Source organism: Herpailurus yagouaroundi, unplaced genomic scaffold (assembly GCF_014898765.1).
Source record: "Herpailurus yagouaroundi ecotype Mexico unplaced genomic scaffold, PumYag 250, whole genome shotgun sequence".
Classification (NCBI taxonomy): domain Eukaryota; kingdom Metazoa; phylum Chordata; class Mammalia; order Carnivora; family Felidae; genus Herpailurus; species Herpailurus yagouaroundi.
Genome location: NW_024412467.1, coordinates 13,868,950 through 13,887,658, shown reverse-complemented (window position 1 = coordinate 13,887,658; position 18,709 = coordinate 13,868,950). Strand labels below are relative to the sequence as shown.

Sequence of the window (18,709 nt, the reverse complement as noted above, 5' to 3'; positions counted from 1 at the left end):
AGCCAACTTCTTATTGTATCTTCAACATGATGGGGAAAAATGCGAGCAAGCTCTCTGCCCTCTTCTAAGGACATTCGCCCCATTCATGAGGGTTCCACCCTTGTGATCTAATCACCTCCCACAGGCCCTGTGTCCAGATACCATCACATTGGGATTAGGCTTTGTATATATTAATTTGGGGGGGACCACAAACATTCAGTCTATTGCGGTATCTCATCAACTTTTACTGCTACCAACACCCTTTCATACTCTCTACCTCTGCTCTGCTAACCAGGACCCAGGATGGCTGCGTGAGGGCTGATGCTGGGGAAGGACTCACCTGTCTCTTCCCAAATCCTCGGCAGCAGCCCCACATTCTTCCAGCCACTCACCCTGTGCCTAAAAACGACGAGAACAAGTCAACAACACCATCTACCATCCGAGTCCCAATGGGATCTCTTCCAACATGCTTGTGACACTGGATTAAACAGCATGAGAGTCAGAATTTGAAACAAGGTTATTTTTATTCTCACCCTCGTGACAAACTATCAACAAACATGACAAAGCCTGGAACATGGAAAGTCATGTTTCTAAGATGAGCCAGCCAATATTCCCAGTTCTGGGACTCTCTCCTACCCCACCTGTGGCAACGGCCGTCTCTCCTATCCCCCATACATTTCTAAGCAATTGCACACTCTCAGGAGTGAGAACAGGACAGAAATGTTCACCCCAAGACAAAGGCAATCTCCTAAGATACGGACCAGAACTGCAGGACAGAGGACTGCATTTTTGCCATTTTATCTCATCTCAGCATTTTAGGTCCAGAGTTGTATCCACTCCACAAGATGGGGAGAGAAGAAAGGGACAAGCAATCCACAAGGAAAGAACTACGCGGGAGGAGAAAAGCTACGACAAAGACAGAGAGCAGTCGATCTAAAAGTGAGGGCCGAGCGCTGAAATACTGTTTGACTCAGTAAACAGTCTGCTACTGTCCTGTCAATATCTCCGTTTGCTTTGAACTCAACCCTGTCTCTTCAGGGATGGAGAAGACGGCATGAGCACAGGAGGTCATCCCTCAGTGCAGTCCTCCCTCCCTGTGCCCGGCTGCATACCTCTCCCCACAGCTCCCGGTGAAAACCCATCCCTGTCGTGCTTGCCACACTATAGTGACATAGGCTCTCGCTCATGGAAACTGGAGGCCACTCAGGCGTCGGACAGACTCACTCATCTTTATACTTGAGGGTCCAGCCCCTCGTATGTTGAAGCAACATACATATGTTGAAAGGAGCTGACCGATTTCCTCTGATGAAACACAGTAAAACAAATAATTTTTGCTATTTGCCCAGCTGATAAAAAATCCTCAAATTAAGGGCGCCCGGGTGGCTCAGTCAGTTAAGCATCCGACTTCAGCTCGGGTCATGATCTCGCCATCTGTGCGTTCGAGCCCCACGTGGGTCTCCTTGTTGACAGCTCAGAGCCTGGAGCCTGCTTCAGATTCTGTGCCTCCCTCTCTGTGTGCCTCTCTCTCTCTCTCAAAAATAAGTAAGCATGCCATTTCTTTTTCAAAAGCCTTCAATTAGAAGCCGCGTGTAACTTACTCTTTCTATTCCTGTGACCACCCAGAGGACGCGGCAGTCTTTTCTAGAGATGGAACAAGAAAGATTGCGCTCAGTACCTCCAGTGGCGTATTGGCAACAAGGAATGGCACCAACACGCAGTACTCTTGGGGCCCAGCGTGTCCTTCCTTGCTAGGGTGAGGTTGGAAGTTGGCCGCTCGGGGCCACCCTACGACCTCCCAGCGATATGCGCAAGAGGCACGGACAGCTTCTTGTTTTATACGACCGGCGAGAGAACCCAATCTTGAATAGCATCAGAACAAAACGGGCAGAGGGGGCCTTGAGAATTTAGCACCGTACAGCCCTCAAAACCAAAATTTATCCTGGTTTGAGGGCTCATGTTTCTTGTCGCAGCTTTCCTGACCAGCTGTCATAAAATAGTTACGGTTGGAATAAGAGTCCTGTAAACAAGTCGTTAGCCAAAGCAGTAACAACAGCGACAAAAAAAACCTCTCATGGTTTTTCTCTCATTTTTTTTTTCAATTTTTATTTTTTAGAGAAAGAGAGAGAGCGCGACTGGGGGAGGGGCAGAGGAAGAGGGAGAGAGAGAATCCCAAGCAGGCTTCGTGCTCCACGAGGAGCCCAGGGCGGAGCTCGATTCCACAACCCTGGGATCATGACCTGTTTCGAAATCGAGAGTCAGATGCTCAACTGACTGAACCACCCAGACACCCCCCTCACATGGTTTTTAATGCAGCACGTCTAAAATCCATCTGATCTCAAATGACTGCCAATGAATAGAGGAAGTAGGGCACAGACTAGACGTTATCTTCATCTCACTGTCCCCACAGTGGCATCGTGACCCCCAAAGCTCCCCATCAACTTCCTACTGGGTCCCCCTCCTGCCTTCCTGGACAGGTTCCCCCCGCCCCTTCCCCGCTATTGGAGTTTGCTTTAGGCCGCTTTCCTCTTACAAAAGACCAACTTCCGGACGTGTTTTCACAAACCGAGAGAAATCCAAAGAGGATTTTCGCTTTTGTGACACGGTACTCGCCCCGTCACTTGTGTGCCATTTCGGTGTGCGAAAGCCTTCCTAGGAACACTCTACTTTCAGACAGTGGGGGAAACCCGTATTCTTCTTCTTCTTCTCATTATTTGGCAGGGTCTGTTCTGGTCAGAAAGGCATTCCGAGTGCCTGCTTGTGGAACCGCTGACCATTGTTAGGGAGACAATAAAAGGATGTCTGATAAGGATCTCACGACAGATTTTTCTCCAGCTGAAGCATATTGGCGGCACAACTTTCCAAATTTGCATTCTACCTGTGGCTCCACGGAGCTAGCCGAGACCCCTTGCCAAGAGAGGACATTGTTCCCTTATTTCTAGAGGCCGCAAACACTTACCGGATTGTTGCACACATTGTCGTGAACTGACGAATTCTCACACGACTAAGTGGCAGCTATAAATCTCTGGTTGTTCAAAGGATTTCTGAACCGTCTCGATTTTTCAGGAAAGCCTATTCTGACTGAAGAACATGTGAGCAGGTACCATTGCCGTCTGGGTTCAACGAGGAGCAGGTGTGGACACACGTGTAAAAAGTGGGATTCTTTTTGCAAAGGGTGATTGAAGATGATGCTTTGCTTTGTGGGATAGTCACAAAAAGAGAATGGGGATTTTTTGGCTATTTTTCTGTCACTGGATGCTTTCAACTTAGTGACTATTTTCAAGGACAGTCTAGAGAGGTACATTAATGTAGGTTGAAAACAACACCAGATGGTTTTTTTTTAATTTTTTTTATTTTTTTTTATTTTTTTTTCAACGTTTATTTATTTTTTTGGGGACAGAGAGAGACAGAGCATGAACGGGGGAGGGGCAGAGAGAGAGGGAGACACAGAATCGGAAACAGGCTCCAGGCTCCGAGCCATCAGCCCAGAGCCCGACGCGGGGCTCGAACTCATGGACCGCGAGATCGTGACCTGGCTGAAGTCGGATGCTTAACCGACTGCGCCACCCAGGCGCAAGATGGGTTTTTTTTTTTAATGCCAGCTCCAAGATCCAATCTTCCGAGGATGCCTTTACGTAAGAGAACCCTTACATATTTAACATACGGTTCAATTAAGGAAATTTCAAGTTACATGCCATACTACAGGAACGTCCATTGGCTGAAATAAAACCCTTGTTTACGATCAGCTGATCAACTGTATTTATTGTGTGTGTGCTCTTTTGAAGGCACTATACTAGGCATTTTGGGTAGCAAGAAACTAAACATTTGAACTGAAATATCTACTGAAGGAACAAGTCCTAGGTATATAGAAAATCAATTTTGAAATAACAAATGGTTGCCAAAACTTTTACAGGTGACGCGGGTGTTCATACCAAGGAGAGAGCATTCCAGACGGTAATGCTGAGGAAATTTTTCGTTAAGAGAGTGGTATCCGTCCTGTCCTCTTTGAAGAAATGTTTTTATCTGTGTGTTCTCACCGCTTCCATTTACCTGTATCTTTGTGGTTAATCAGAAATCAGTACAGGGACACCTGGACGGCTCAGTCAGTCAAGCGTCCCATTCTGGATTGAGGCTCAGGTCATGATCTCACAGTTCGTGGGATCAAGGCCCGCGTCGGGCTCTGCGCTGACAGCACAAAGCCTGCTCGGGATTCTTTCTTTCCCTCTCTCTCTGCCTGTGTCTCGCTCAAGCATGCCAGCGTGCTCTCTCTCTCTCTCTAAAATAACTAAATAAACATTAAAAAAAAGAAAGAAAGAAAACAGTCCAAAATAATAGTTCCTTTTGTTGCCTCCTATGTCATTCAGAGGATCACGAAATAAACAGAAACGTAAGAGATAACCCAGAAGTGGATTTGCAGGGCAGCTAAAATTTTAAAAAGGTAAACAGGATGGGAGGACAAAGTTGTTTATTGACAACCCATATCTTCAAGAATCTCAGTAATGAATTAACATCTCGGTTCCATTCATTCAGTTTGAGCTGAAGTATTTTCAACAGTCACCACAAGAAACAGCTGGAGGCAAATTATTGCCTCAGACCCTCTGGGTCAGTATCAACAAAAGGGACGATGATTGCAACATTCTGAAATTATCGAGAAGAGCTGTTGGGTTCCTTCTGACCCAAATGTGAATAATAAGGAAGAACTTCAGGGATTGAACTGCATTTCTGTGTTTTGTAACATTTGGAAAACATAAGGCACCTTCATTTTCTGTCCACCCTATGTGCCATCTGTTCTATTAGTATAAAATTCCAACGACCCTTCAATAATCCAGATTCAGTGACAGAACGTGACCAAGATTCAGTTAATATTAAGTAGATAACAAAATTCTATTCAATCTCCTACTTTGAAAGTAAAAGAGCTTCTGCAGGTCGCTCATCCACATTTTTGTTAGAAGATTTCTCCTTCTTGAAAACATTTTTAATAGTATAAAGTAGTATTGTTTAGAATCCAAATATTTGTTATTAACCAGTTTCATGATGGAATGATAGTTTCCACTTGGCCTATTTATTATGTTAAATAGTTTACTAGAATTAATAAGATAAGCTTCCCACTTACTTAATCTGTTCTTTTAAGTAATTGTGTTTCAATCGTTTTTTTGGTCTTGATGTTTTGGACAAGGCAGAAAGGATCAAAACTGACCGATAATAAGCACCCAACCTCATACACTTGGGGAAAATTAAGCAGATTACCATTATCTGTAGAGCATGCACTCAGCCCAGTGCTAATTACTTTTCTGTGTATAAAAAAGTGAGCCTTGATCGAGACCCTCAAAGTACTTCCCATCTTGCTAAGGAAAGAAGACTCCTACAAGTGACCTCATTAGGCAATAAGATCTAACTTGAGTGATTCAGGATGATAATACTTAGGGTTAGAAATACATAAATGGGGAATCAGATCCATGAGGAAATGCACAGGACAAAGTAAGATCTGAAGTGGTCTTTGAGATGGATTCCATTCCCAACAGGCTTAAGGGCAACAAACATTGGAAAGAGGCCATTCTGTTCATAACCCGTGAGAAATGATCACTTAATCAAACAAAGAAACAGAAATCAGAGTTAAAAACAAACAAAGAATATTCACAAGTGAACATTCACAAGTGAATCGAGAGCTAACATGTGGCCAGGAAAAGATAGGCTTTGAAATTTAGACAGAAGAGTCTACAGCAGCATGATGGATCCTGAGGAACCCTGGAGAACCCCCAGCTGGACAAGGCATTTCAAAACTAGTATAAAATGATGTGGTTTTATTTTCAACTGCACTATAGAAGTAAGTTAGGAGATAAAATTATTTCACTCTACATGATGCTTCGAAGTTTGTTTGTTTAACCCATAATTTTTTTTTTTTTTAACTTTCAGGGATTGTTGATGATTGTTTTCTAGTCTAATTCTAAAAGACATTAGGACTCAAAGAGCCATTCAACCATTTGAAATCTGACAGCTTGCCTTTTGCTTCATTATTTTTGAGAGCGAGCTTATTTTTGAGAGAGAGCACAAGTTGGGGAGGGGCAGAGAGAGAGGGAGACAGAGGATCTGACGTGGAGCTCAAGCTCATGAACTGTGAGATCGTGACGGGAGCCGAAGTCAAACGGTTAACCGACCGAGCCACCCAGGTGCCCCCTTTTTGCTTTGTTTTTAAAGAAGGCCTCTGCTTGGGCCTCTAATTTGTTACATATATTTATTACAATCAGATATGGCAGCTGTTAGGTAGAATAACTAAGAACACAGACCTTAGAGTCAAAGCAAGATTGTCTTAAATCTTAGCTCCCCCTCTTACCACTATATGACTTTCAAGAAGTTGTTTTACATATCTGTGCCTCAGTTTCCTCATGTAGAGAATGAGGAAGAGGACAGTGGTGATAATGATGGTAATAATAAGAACTACTTGGAATTAAATGTCTATCTATCTATCTATCTATCTATCATCATCCAGCTAGCTAGCTAGCTAGCATTTAGAATAGTACTTGAACAGAAGAAATCATCAATAGGTATTAGCGATGATTATTTTATAGTAGCAAAAGTGTCCCCAATATTATAGTGTAATTAAGTGTACAAGCATTTTATTGTACCTACAAAGAACACTCTAAAATCTGAATATTGGATTCAAAAGTTTGAGAACCACAGAGTCAAAAATAGGAAGCGATTATAGTTTTTGTTCAAAAAGTGACATGATGAAAATATTTTTCAGGAAGACTAGTTAACTTTCTTCTCTTTTTAATGTATTTTCAGTGCCTACATTTTACCTAAACAATCTTGTCCATCCCCATGGCTTTATGTGTAGTATTTTGTATAAGCTGACATCCAAATTCTTATCTCCAAACATGACCTTTTCCTCTAATTCCTCACCTGTCTATTCAATGGCCTACTAGAAACCTATTACTTCTTCAGGGAACCCAGGGGCAATGTTTCAAACTCAGCTGTTGTCCACATCTGTCACATTGATAGACACCAATGCACTGGTTCCCAGAATGCAACCCCCTACGAGCAGTATCAGCATCTCCAGAGAACATGTCAGAAATACATATACTTGGGCCCTACACCAGGCCTAGTGAATCAGAAATTTGGGGGTGGATGGGTGGAGGGAAGGACAATGATTTGTCTTAAAAAATTTTTTTAACGCTTATTCATTTTTGAGAGACAGAGAGAGAGTGTGTGTGAGCAGGGGAGGGTCAGAAAGAGGGAGACACAGAATTCGAAGCAGGCTCCAGGCTCTGAGCTGTCAGCACAGAGCCCAACGCGGGTCTCGAACCCAGGAACCGCAAAATCATGACCTGAGCCAAAGTCGGTTGCTTAACCAACTGAGCCACCCAGGCGCCCTGTCATAATTGAATTTCTAAAAATGTTTATCCGTGTGCATTTAGGAAGCTTGTGGGCAAATTACATAACTTTTCTTTTTTCTTTCTTTAGTTCTTAATTTATTAAGTCTCAACTATGACCCATGTATCTGCTTGGTATTGGTTATAAAAAATAAATAAAGCGGGGCGCCTGGGTGGCGCAGTCGGTTAAGCGTCCGACTTCAGCCAGGTCACGATCTCGCGGTCCGTGAGTGAGTTCGAGCCCCGCGTCGGGCTCTGGGCTGATGGCTCAGAGCCTGGAGCCTGTTTCCGATTCTGTGTCTCCCTCTCTCTCTGCCCCTCCCCCGTTCATGCTCTGTCTCTCTCTGTCCCAAAAATAAATAAACGTTGAAAAAAAAAATTTAAAAAATAAATAAATAAATAAATAAAGCACTGCTTTCAAGGAATGCATTATCTAGAGAAGAAATAAGTTTACAAAATTTCATAATAGGTTTAAACAGTTAAACAATGGCCCAAAAAAATGATGTTTCCTAATGTTAAAAAATACATAATCTTCATTCAAAAACATAATCAGATACTCAAGGATAACAGAGATTTTTATGAAAACCAATTGCAAGAAAGGAAGTAGTGACAATAAATGATACAAATGATAAATTGGACAGATGGCAGAAAAAAGAGAACAGAAATATAAGGTTTTTGTTTTTACCATTTTACTGTCAAGAGTGACTGGAAATATCATGGTCTCTTAAATTATGAATACAGCTTTCTGACAAAAGGAAGAATTCGGGAAACAAAAGCATAAAGTAATATTGTTAAATAATAACCAAAATAAAAAGGCTGAAGTGAATAGGAAGAAAAATAGGATGAAAAATTTAGAAAACTAATAAGACTTTAAAGATGAACAATGGGTCCAACATCTGTGTAATACAAAATCCAAAAGAAAAGAGAGAAAGAAAGAAAATGAAAGAAATGATCTAAGAACTAAAAGTTGTAATTTCACCAATCTTCAGATCAAGTTCTGGACTGAATAAATGGTTGGGGGCGGATGGAAGCAAAACCAGACACCTTATATTAAAATCTCAGAGTAGTTTAAATAATACGATCATTTTAGGAGTCTGCACTCTGAATTTTCAGAAATGCAAGGATTTAGAAAGTTTAACTCCCATGCACCATAGTTGTAAAAATTGCCTGAGAATAAGCTAACAATACAAGGGAAGAATACCCAAAGAGGACACGGAGTTGAAGGGAAGGGGACCTGATTCGGGTATACAAAAGAAATACTGGGAGGGGGGCGCCTGGGTGGCTCAGTCGGTTAAGCGTCCGACTTCAGCTCAGGTCATGATCTCGCGGTCCATGAGTTCAAGCCCCGCATCGGGCTCTGTGCTGACAGCTCAGAGCCTGGAGCCTGTTTCGGATTCTGTGTCTCCCTCTCTCTCTGGCCCTCCCCTGTTCATGCTCTGTCTCTCTCTGTCTCAAAAATAAATAAATGTTAAAAAAAAATTTAAAAAAAAAAAGAAAGAAATACTGGGAGGTAACTATGAAGCAGACAAAGAAAACTTTAGGTCCAACTTTCACCATGAATATTTGTTCATCTGAGAAAAAAAATCATCTGAAAATACAAATATTGTAATTTAACTGTATGAGGTAATTAATACGTTGGGCTATCTCATTTATGTAGGAGAGGTGACTTACAGTTCTCTTCTCAGCAAAAACAGAACAAAAAAATGACAGTCAAAAACTACAGGAAGAACCCATAAGCTAATAGTAATCTAAATATGAAGCAAAGAGACATTTGCATGGCCTAGAGGAATTTAAGTGTGGTGAAAAAAATTCATATATGGTGAAAGAAAAGAGGTTTCATTTATTCTTGTTTTTATAACATTTTCAATCTGAGTGGCACAGATTTAAAGGCATAGAATTTATTTTACCTCCAATCACACCAGTTTATTTTATGGTAAGCAACACTTTATAATCAAAATATTCTAAATGCTGCTTATTGATTTTCCTCTTTTATGGTTTCCACTTCTCTGCTGAAATTCTCAATCTTGTCTTTTAATTCCTGGAAAATATTACACACGGTTATTTTAAAATTTGTGTCTAGTAACCATTTCTGAATCCCTAGGGGTATGCATCTATTGAATAGTGTTCCTCTTTTCCTTTCTCCTCCTCCTCCCCTTCCTCCTCCTCCTCCTCCTCCTCCTCCTCCTCTTTCTCTTCCTTCTTTTCCTTCTTTTCTTCTAATTCTTCTGCCTCCTCTCCCTCCTCCTTCTTCTTCTTCCTCTTCTTCTGCTTTTCTTCTCCTTCTCCTTTTCTTTTCTTTTCTTTTTTCTCTTCTCTTCTCCTCTCCTCTCCTCTCCTCTCCTCTCCTTTCTCCTTCTCCTTCTCCTTTCCCTTCCCCTTCCCCTTCTTCTTTCTCTTCTTCTTCTTCTTCTTCTTCTTCTTCTTCTTCTTCTTCTTCCTTAATCATTTCTGGTTATTTTTTGTTGTGTGCTAGACATTGTTTATGAAACATTGTAGAATTAATTTGAGGCTTAGCATGTTATGTTTTTCTAAAGAGGATTTGTGTTCCCTTCTAAGGGATTGAGGTGTTTCTAGGGCTGGTTTCAGTTTTATCTTATTTCTGATTCACGGTTTTTCCTAAGGTATACCACTTCAGAGTCCCAAGTTAAAGTCTTAGCGGTTTACCAGGGCCCATCCAGTTTGCAAGTCTTGGTTCGAGTCATAAATCTTCATTTTACAAACTGGTGATTTAACATATACTGCCTAATATCAATGGGACTGAAACTAATGGTTTTACACATATTAAAGTTATAAAAATAGTAGATGAGCCTACCGAGTAACAACAACAATGTACCTGAAAAATTGGGGACCATTAGGGAAATAGGGAAAAGTATAAGACCTAAATCTTTGTCTTTCATAACAGTGGTCAAAAAATAATGCAGAACAGTGACAAATACCTTTACTTATAAATGTGGCAATAAACAACAGATCTAAACATAAAAGGTTAAACATGGTTATCTCTTGGGAGTGGGGATCAGAGAAACTAGTGGAGGACCTTGTCCTTTCTTTTAGATCCACTCTAAAATATTTAACTTAAAAAAATAATTCTGGGGAAATCAGTAAATGTTTTATAGAGAGGGAACACTGAAGTTTCATTTTAATAGATAATTTGTGTTTTTCCCCATACTCATAGAAAAACAGTGGTCATTCTAAACAGAGGGAGTGGCTTAGAAGGAGGCATGGACATGTACCATGTTCTATTTTAGAAATAGAGGAACATTCTATAGATCGGAGCATACAAATGAAGGAGGGGAATAGCAGGAAATGAGGCATATAAGTGAATTAGGGGCTAAAGAAGAAATGATCTTAGACGCTCTGAAAGTTTTCCCCCATTGGTTTTTATTTTAAAGTCTGGTAGGTCGTCATCAATTTCCTGAAACAGAGGATACTGGAGGCAAAACAATCATATGAGGTTAAAATGAAGTGATATATACTGCATACCCTGCAATACACTCTCACTTGCTGTCTCAAGTTTAGTAGTAGAGTTACTTTGACTTTTTAAAATCAATTTAATTCTGCTTTCTGTAGTGACCTTGATCGTTTTCTATTTCAGTCTCTATAGTCTTCATTAAGGTTGAACCAAGTTGGAGGAATAAGTTGGTCTGAAGCCTCACTGTGCAGAAAAGCACAGAGGCACGGAATGCACATATGAGGTAAGGTCAAGGGCACTGCATTCAGACCACCTGGGTTCAAATCTGGATTTTGTGCGTTGGGAAGTAAACTTGGGACAAGTAAATTAATCTTTTTATGCCTCAGTTTCCTCTTTTGAAAACTTGGGATTAATAATGTAAACGATCTCAGATTATTGTGAAATTTAAGTAGTTATCGACTGCTGCACATCACATCACCTTACCCCAAATCCAGCTGCATAAAACGACACTCAACACTTATCATCTCACATAGTTTCTGTGGGTCAGGAATTCAGGAGTGTTGTTAACTGTGGTCAACATGTCATCTGGGGAGTTAGTCATGTAGGGTTGAGAGGGCTGGAGGATCTGATTCCAAAATGATCATCCATCGCTGCTGGCCCCTGGAAAGATATCTAAGTTCCTCTCCATGTGAATCTCTTTCCAAGGCTGCTTGAGCATCCTAACAACATGGCGGTTGGCTTCCAAACGATCCAAAAAAGAAAACAAGGAGGAAGTTGCCCTTTTGACCGAATTGCTAAAGTCTCACACTGTCACTTCCCCAGTGTCTAATATGATCTATGCTCAAAGGAAGGAGAATCAGTCCCGCCTTTGGAAAAGAGGAGAAACAAAGAATTTGTGGACTTATTTTAAAACAACCACGTGCCTTAATGCATGATCTACATATGGCTGCGATATCAAATAAGACGAACTGAAAAGATGTTAGCCAGTTATCCATAGCGCTGTCATGGAGGAACTGCAAATTGTTTTATAGTGGCGGCTTTTGAGTGTCTTTGACGTGTGGCAGAGAGTGAGTCTGTGGGCGCCTGGGTAGCTCAGTCTGTTGAGCATCCAACATCGGCTCATGTCATGATCTCCAGGTTTGTGAGTTTGAGCCACGCATCGGGCTCTGTGATGACAGCTCAGAGCCTGGAGTCTACTTCCGGTTCTGTCAACCTCTCCCTCTCTGCCCCTCCCCTGCTCGTGCTCTGTCTCTGTCTCTCAAAAATAAATAAACCTCAAAAAAAATTTTTTTAAAAGAAAGAAAGTGAGTCTGTAAACTAACAAGAGATAGGTCAAAAGGGGTTGAGTATGTCATAATATACCTTTGCCTTTTTCCAATAAGTCCTGGTTTCCAAACTGGGCTACTCCCAGGGCACATACGATAGGCAAAAGGAACAAGTGCTACTTGAAGCAACAGGGTAAACACATATCTTATCTACTGAAGTGTTATTTTATTTGAAGAAGGAAAAAAAATGTAACACTAAAAAGAAATGAGCTATCAAACCATGAAAAGACGTAAAGGAAACTTAAATGAACATTACTAAGTGAAAGAAGCCAACCTCAAAAGGCTACATATTGTAGGATTCCAACTAGATGACACTCTGGAAAAGGAAAAACTATGGAGAAAGTAAAAAGACCCATGGTTGCCAGGAATGAGGAAGGAGGTAGGGATGAATAGCAGAGCACAGAGGATTTTTAGGGCAGTGAAACTCTTCTGTATCATACTATAATGGTGGATATAGGTCATTACATATTTGCCAAAGCCTATAGAATATACAACACCAAAAGTGAACCGTAAACTATGGACTTTGGGTGATGATGATATGTCAGTGCAGCTCCACGAATAACAACAAGCGTACCACTCTTGTGGGGCCATTGATAATGGAGAAGGCTATACAGGTGTGGAATAAATACATGGGAAATCTCTCTACCTTCTACTCAATTTTGCTGTGAATCTAAAACAGCTATAAAAATAAAATCTATTTGTAAAAAAAAAAAGGTAAATACATTATAAGATAGATGGCAAAGTTGCTTGGATTTTAAAAATGGAACCTTAGACAAGTGGAATGTTGGCCTTCTGTAGGCTGCTTTGGATTATATCCCTTGATCCTGAGTAAATAGTATACTTTTCTTTCCATTTGGGGTAACTTAATGGGGAAATTGAATGATTCTGTTAGCTGACAAAGAATTATTGAAGGCAGGGTAAGAACTTGATACTCTCAAAAGATACCTCCATCAAGAATACGGAAGAAATTGTTAATAAAGGAAAGGTGGTAAATGTTTGAATTAATCCAACAGATATTAAAGATGCCTCAAAGCCTTAATAATTAAGCATTTAAAAAACTAGAACAAGAATAAAGAAACAATCCATTTCTGAGAGTAGTTATTCCAGAAATAGATGCTGATATATACCTAAAAACCCAATACAGAACTAAGAAGGTGTTACCAATCAATGGCTGAAGGAGAGGATTTAGGGCATGTCAGGGGAAAATGGACTCTTTAGAAAAAATGTAACTCCTAGCCTCACCTTGCATTATATGCTCAAGTAAATTCCAGATAGGTGGGATAAAAATAAAAATGAAATCATAAGACACTTGAAGGGAAAGGGATTTCTAAATATGAAAGCCCTAGGACTCACCAGGGAAAAATAATGAATGGATGTATCTAAGCAAGTACTGAATCTTTGTGTAACACAATAAAAATTTTTAAAACAAACCTCAAATACTCCTGGATAGCATCCATCATGTACCAGCTATTTGCCAAACACCATGCTTGGAGCTTCGTCTTAATTACTTATCCTTAATCCTCACAAAAACCACCAAGGGCTCCGTATTACTACCTCCAAACCGAGACTATAAGAGATTATATCAGTAGTTTGCAATTCTGGATGCACTCTGAATTATATAGAGGGCTTTACAAAACCCCATGTGCAGGCTCCATCCAAGCACAATGTAATTAGAATCCCTGAGTGGCAACTGGACATTCAGTGCTTTGCCCAAAGTTACCCAGTAAACACAGAGCAGAGGTCTTACTGCCTCTTAAACGTCTGAATGTTTTCTACACTGCCTAGAAGGATTTCTTTAAAATATAAACAGCTGCTTAGTTCTCAAAGTTTGTAAAACCTAAATAAAGGTTTAATTTAAAGCAGAAAAAAATTTATATATGAAGATATATTTGTTGACCCATCTGCAACATAGACTTCATAACTGTGTTCTGGGGTATTGGTTAAAAAAAACCCATAGGGTTGGAATGGTCGATCCCCCGAGACCTCCTTCAAAGCTGTGTGCTAAAGGAAAGAAGAGAAAGTGTAGGATGATTAGGGGAAGGACAGCATTTTGATGGTCTAATAATTCTGAAACGATTGGCAATGCATACACAATGTGTAAGATGTCTGCATGCACCTACTTTCTTTGGCTTATTATTGCCATCGTAACTTCTCCATCAAGCGAGACATGACAATGTGCATGAACAATTTCATTGCATCATTTTTAAGAGAACGGGTTTTGAAAACAAATTACCTAATATAGTCCCCAAGTACACCCTTTATAGCTCTGTAATTTTAACTTAGTTACTTAACTTCCTTATGACTCAGTTTCCCCAACTATAAAATAATCATCATCATCATCATCATCATAGTGTCATCTTAAAGCTGCATAACAAACAACATGAAATATGATCTTTCTAAAGATCTTCTTAAGATCCTGTATGGTTTTTCTGCGTAGGAATGCAGGAGCAGCTTGGATTGACATTTCCAGCTCAGGGTTTCTCTAAGCTAGGGCTGCAGTCATCCGGAGGCTCGATTAGGACTAGAGGATCCACTTCCAAGGTGGTTTGCTCACATGCATGACAAAATGGTGCTTACCCTTGGCAGGAAGTTTTGGTTTCGGTCCCCAGAGTCCTCTCCACTGGACTGCTTGAGAATCCATATGGCACACCATCTCACTTCCTTCAAAGAAAGTCACCCAAGAGACCAAATGAAACTTGCAATGCATTTTATGACTTAGACTTGAGGTCATACACCATCACTACTGCTGTATTTCATTGGTCATAAAGATCAACCCTGATTCCATGTGGGAGGAGACTACACCCTGGTACCAGGGAGCAAGGATCACTTGGAACCATTTCGGAGGTAGCTACTAAAAGTAACTAGTTTATAGGCTCCTTGCAAAAAAATACACACACACACACACACACACACACACACACACACACACACATTTATTACAGAGCTTAGACCAGTAACTTAGAACTTAGGCCAAGGAATAATATATTGTATGTGTGTATATACATACGTTGCATTTAGAACAGAGCTTCGACCATAGTTAATATTATATAAGTGAATCAGAAGTTCTGAGGGGAGTCCGGGCAGTAGTATTAGTAGCTTAAAACTCACCTCGGGTGGTTCTAATATGCAGCTAGTTTTGAGTTTCATGATCGTATTCCAATAATTCGCTTCATTATGATAATCAAAACTGAAGCCCCAGCCGAGAGGCGTTCTACTACAGCTGCACAGCGGAATCATCTGGAGAGCTTTAACAAATCTAGATATCCAAACTGCATAGTGGTCCACTTATACCAGAATCTCTGGGGCATGGGACTCAGGCATCAGCATTTTTTTTAAGCTTCCTAGGCCATTCCAACGCACAGTCAAGTATGGAGACGATGGAGACCCATGACTCCAATTATTTAACTTAGATGATTATATTCCAGTCTCCCCGTTTACTCTCTGAGCTGAGCTCTAACTCGGCATTTAAATCCCGGAGACCTAATTTCACTTGTTGAAAACAAAGAGAAGACCTTTGACTCACCCTAACGTGCTGAAGATGGGTGGGAATGCACAGCATGGCGCCAGTTGTTCTCTGTCTGTAACTCTGTGTGTCTGGAGGATTTGAGCCTCCAGCATGTCAGCCAGGCTCCTTTGGCCAGAATTCGCCTTCACTCAAGTAGAAACCTCCCAGGCATGTGATTGCTGGGCCAGGAAAATGTCACCCATTGCCAGAGAAAAACCAGCCTTCCACAAAATTAGAGTGAATGGCACATGAAACCAATTAAGCCAAAGTGGTTGGAGACGCATCAGAAGCATTGTGACATGGCCATTCTGGAAACAATGCCTACAAGATGCACCTGGTAATGTTTATAAGCGCTGTTCAGGCACAGAACACGCCTCAAATTCAAGAACATGGAGCTGCCTATTTTCTGCTCTCCGAGTCTGCTTTTGTAAACGAGCGCTAGCATGGCGTAGAAAGCAATCAATTACCATTTGGGGAAGACAAGTGTTAGAGTGCAAATGGCAGCTCTCTTCGGGTCGGAAGAACACCAGGTGAATGGCAATTTCTAGTGAATGATGCCATCAAACTAGACACAGAACTTGCATTCTGGAAAAATCAACCCTTTGTGCAAATATTTGGGATTGAGGGAAGCTCTTAACAAACTTTGCCCATAGCTCTCTCCCCACATTTAAACCTATGTTTGTTTTAAGTAAAGCTTAATCCTTGTGTTTCTGATTCCTTTACACATAACTCATCAGAGTCTTTAGTTTGAAAAAAAAAAAAATCAAACAACTTCTTAATGTCCTACATGACTTTGCTTTTTGGCCTTTTAAAGCGTTTTCCCCTTCTTTGACAAGGGGCTCAAATAGCATGTTTGCAAATTTAGAGCCCACCCAACTGTTGTGAATGCAGAATTTTGCCACTGTTCGGGATTTGAATTTCTCCACATTTGCCAAAAATGTGACTCCCTGTTTGTTTTTCATATCCAAATCCCCTTTTAAAATTAAGTTTGAGACTCTCAATGAACTCTCAATACAGTGGATTTGCCCGGCTGTAGATTCTTTTTCTTTCCCTAGTGTGGAGCATATTGATGCATTCATATTACAATCTTTCTGACCCTTGAGAACAATTTTTATTTGTGTTGCCTAGTAATATAAGAAAAATATTTTAACTTTTGATAGAACTTCTTATCAAGGATCTTAAAGCTGGCTTTCAAACAGCTTGTAAACATGGGCACAGAGCTATGACAACATTAGTCTCCAAATACCCCCATGATGAATGCAGCTCTTGATTTGGAGTAATGAGAAAATGAGAAGTAAGAATGTAAAAGAAGGACTGTATGGATGGAAAGGAAGATAAATGGACCATTTGGATCCCAATAATTATTTTCTCATACATCACCTAAGAAAACTAGTTATTTCTGTTTTTAAATTCTTAAGGAACTACTGGGTATTTACCCAAAGAAAATGAAAACCCTAATTTGAAAATATATATGCATATTTATGTTTATTGTGGTATTATTTACAATAACCAAGATATGAAAGCAACCCAAATGTCCACTATATATAATGGATTATATATATATATATATATATATATATATATATATATAAAACGGACATTATATATATATATAATGGACATTATATATATATATATGTAATGGAATATTAGTCAATAAAGAATGAAAGCTTGCCATTTATGACAACATGAATGGACTTAGAAGGTATTATGCCTAATGAAATAAGTCAGAGAAAGACAAATACCATATGATTTCACTTACATGTGGAATCTAAGAAATAAAACAAATGAACAAGCAAACACAAAAACCAGACTCGTAAATACAGAGAACAAATTTGTGGTTGCCAGGGTGGAGAGGAGTGGAGGTGATGAGCGAAGTAGATAAAGGGGATTAAGAGATATAGACTTCTAGTTATAAAATAAGTAAGCCACTGAATGAAAAGGAATAGGAATACAGTCAGTAATGTTGTAATAATTCTTTATGATGGCAGCTAATGACTACATTTGTGGAGAGCATTGAGTAATGTATAGAGCTATAGGGTCAATATGTTGTACACCTGAAAACTCATATAACATTATATGTCAATTATATTTCAATAAGAAAGAAAGAAAGAAAGAAAGAAAGAAAGAAAGAAAGAAAGAAGGAAAGAAAGAAAGAAAGAAAGAAAGAAAGAAAGAAAGAAAGAAAGAAGGAAGGAAGGAAGGAAGGAAGGAAGGAAGGAAAGAAAGAAAGAAAGAAAGAAAGAAAGAAAGAAAGAAAAAAGGAAGGAAGGAAGGAAGGAAGGAAGGAAGGAAGGAAGGGAGGGAGGAAGGAAGGGACGGAGAGGAGGAGGGAAGAGGAGGGAAGGGAAGGGATGGGAGGGAGGTAAGGAGGGAGGGAGGGAGGGAGGGAGGGAGGGAGAAAGAGAGGGAGGAAAGAAAGAAGCAAGCCTAGGTAAGTGTCTCTGTTTCATAACCTGTTTCGTAGAATGAGAGGAAATGAGAACTGACCATGTTAATCAGATTAAGCCAAAGTTGAGTTCAAATAATGCAGATCACCTAATAAAAATGAAATAAATGTTAGCTACTCAGACATATTTATATCTGCATAATACTGTATGCTCTGTGATTTGGAATATCTTTCTTTTCCTTTATTAAAATTTTAAATTATAGATGCTTGGTTCAGGCAATCAGAAACAGGGAAGAAATAAAGCTCAAGAAAATTGTAATCAACTATTGCAAAGAAACTGAGATAGATATTGTTTTCATAGATGCTGTAAACTGATATCTAATTTAACCCCCAGGTGAGTTAGATGGTCAACTCCATCTTTTATGGTGACTGTTACTTGGTAACGTGGAACATTTGTACAGGAAATGAAAGTCATAGTTCTCGCCCTTGAGGAACTTACAATTAGAAGAGTTTATAAAATTTCACTATCAAATATCAAGCGCAAAAATAAAGGATTAAGCTACAGCAATGAAGATGTTCAAGCAACGCAGTCCTTGGGGAGGTGAGGAGGACAGAATATCAACAGAGACACTTGAGTGACCAGATCTAGGAGACGTACCACGCTTTGACTGCCAGGACACCAACAGGAAGTATGGTTTTCCACACAATAAAAATTCATTTTTGAAAAAAACAATC

General features: G+C 40.0%; 1 long non-coding RNA gene across 1 annotated transcript; it reads right to left on the bottom strand.

Moving 5' to 3' along the window:
- Positions 1 to 13,976: 13,976 nt before the first annotated feature.
- LOC121020520 (uncharacterized) lies at positions 13,977 to 15,688 on the bottom strand. The gene is made up of 3 exons (XR_005786174.1): positions 15,604 to 15,688; positions 14,658 to 14,741; positions 13,977 to 14,081 (listed from the first exon to the last, which is right to left on the bottom strand). It is a non-coding gene; the product is annotated as an uncharacterized LOC121020520 (long non-coding RNA).
- Positions 15,689 to 18,709: the final 3,021 nt, after the last annotated feature.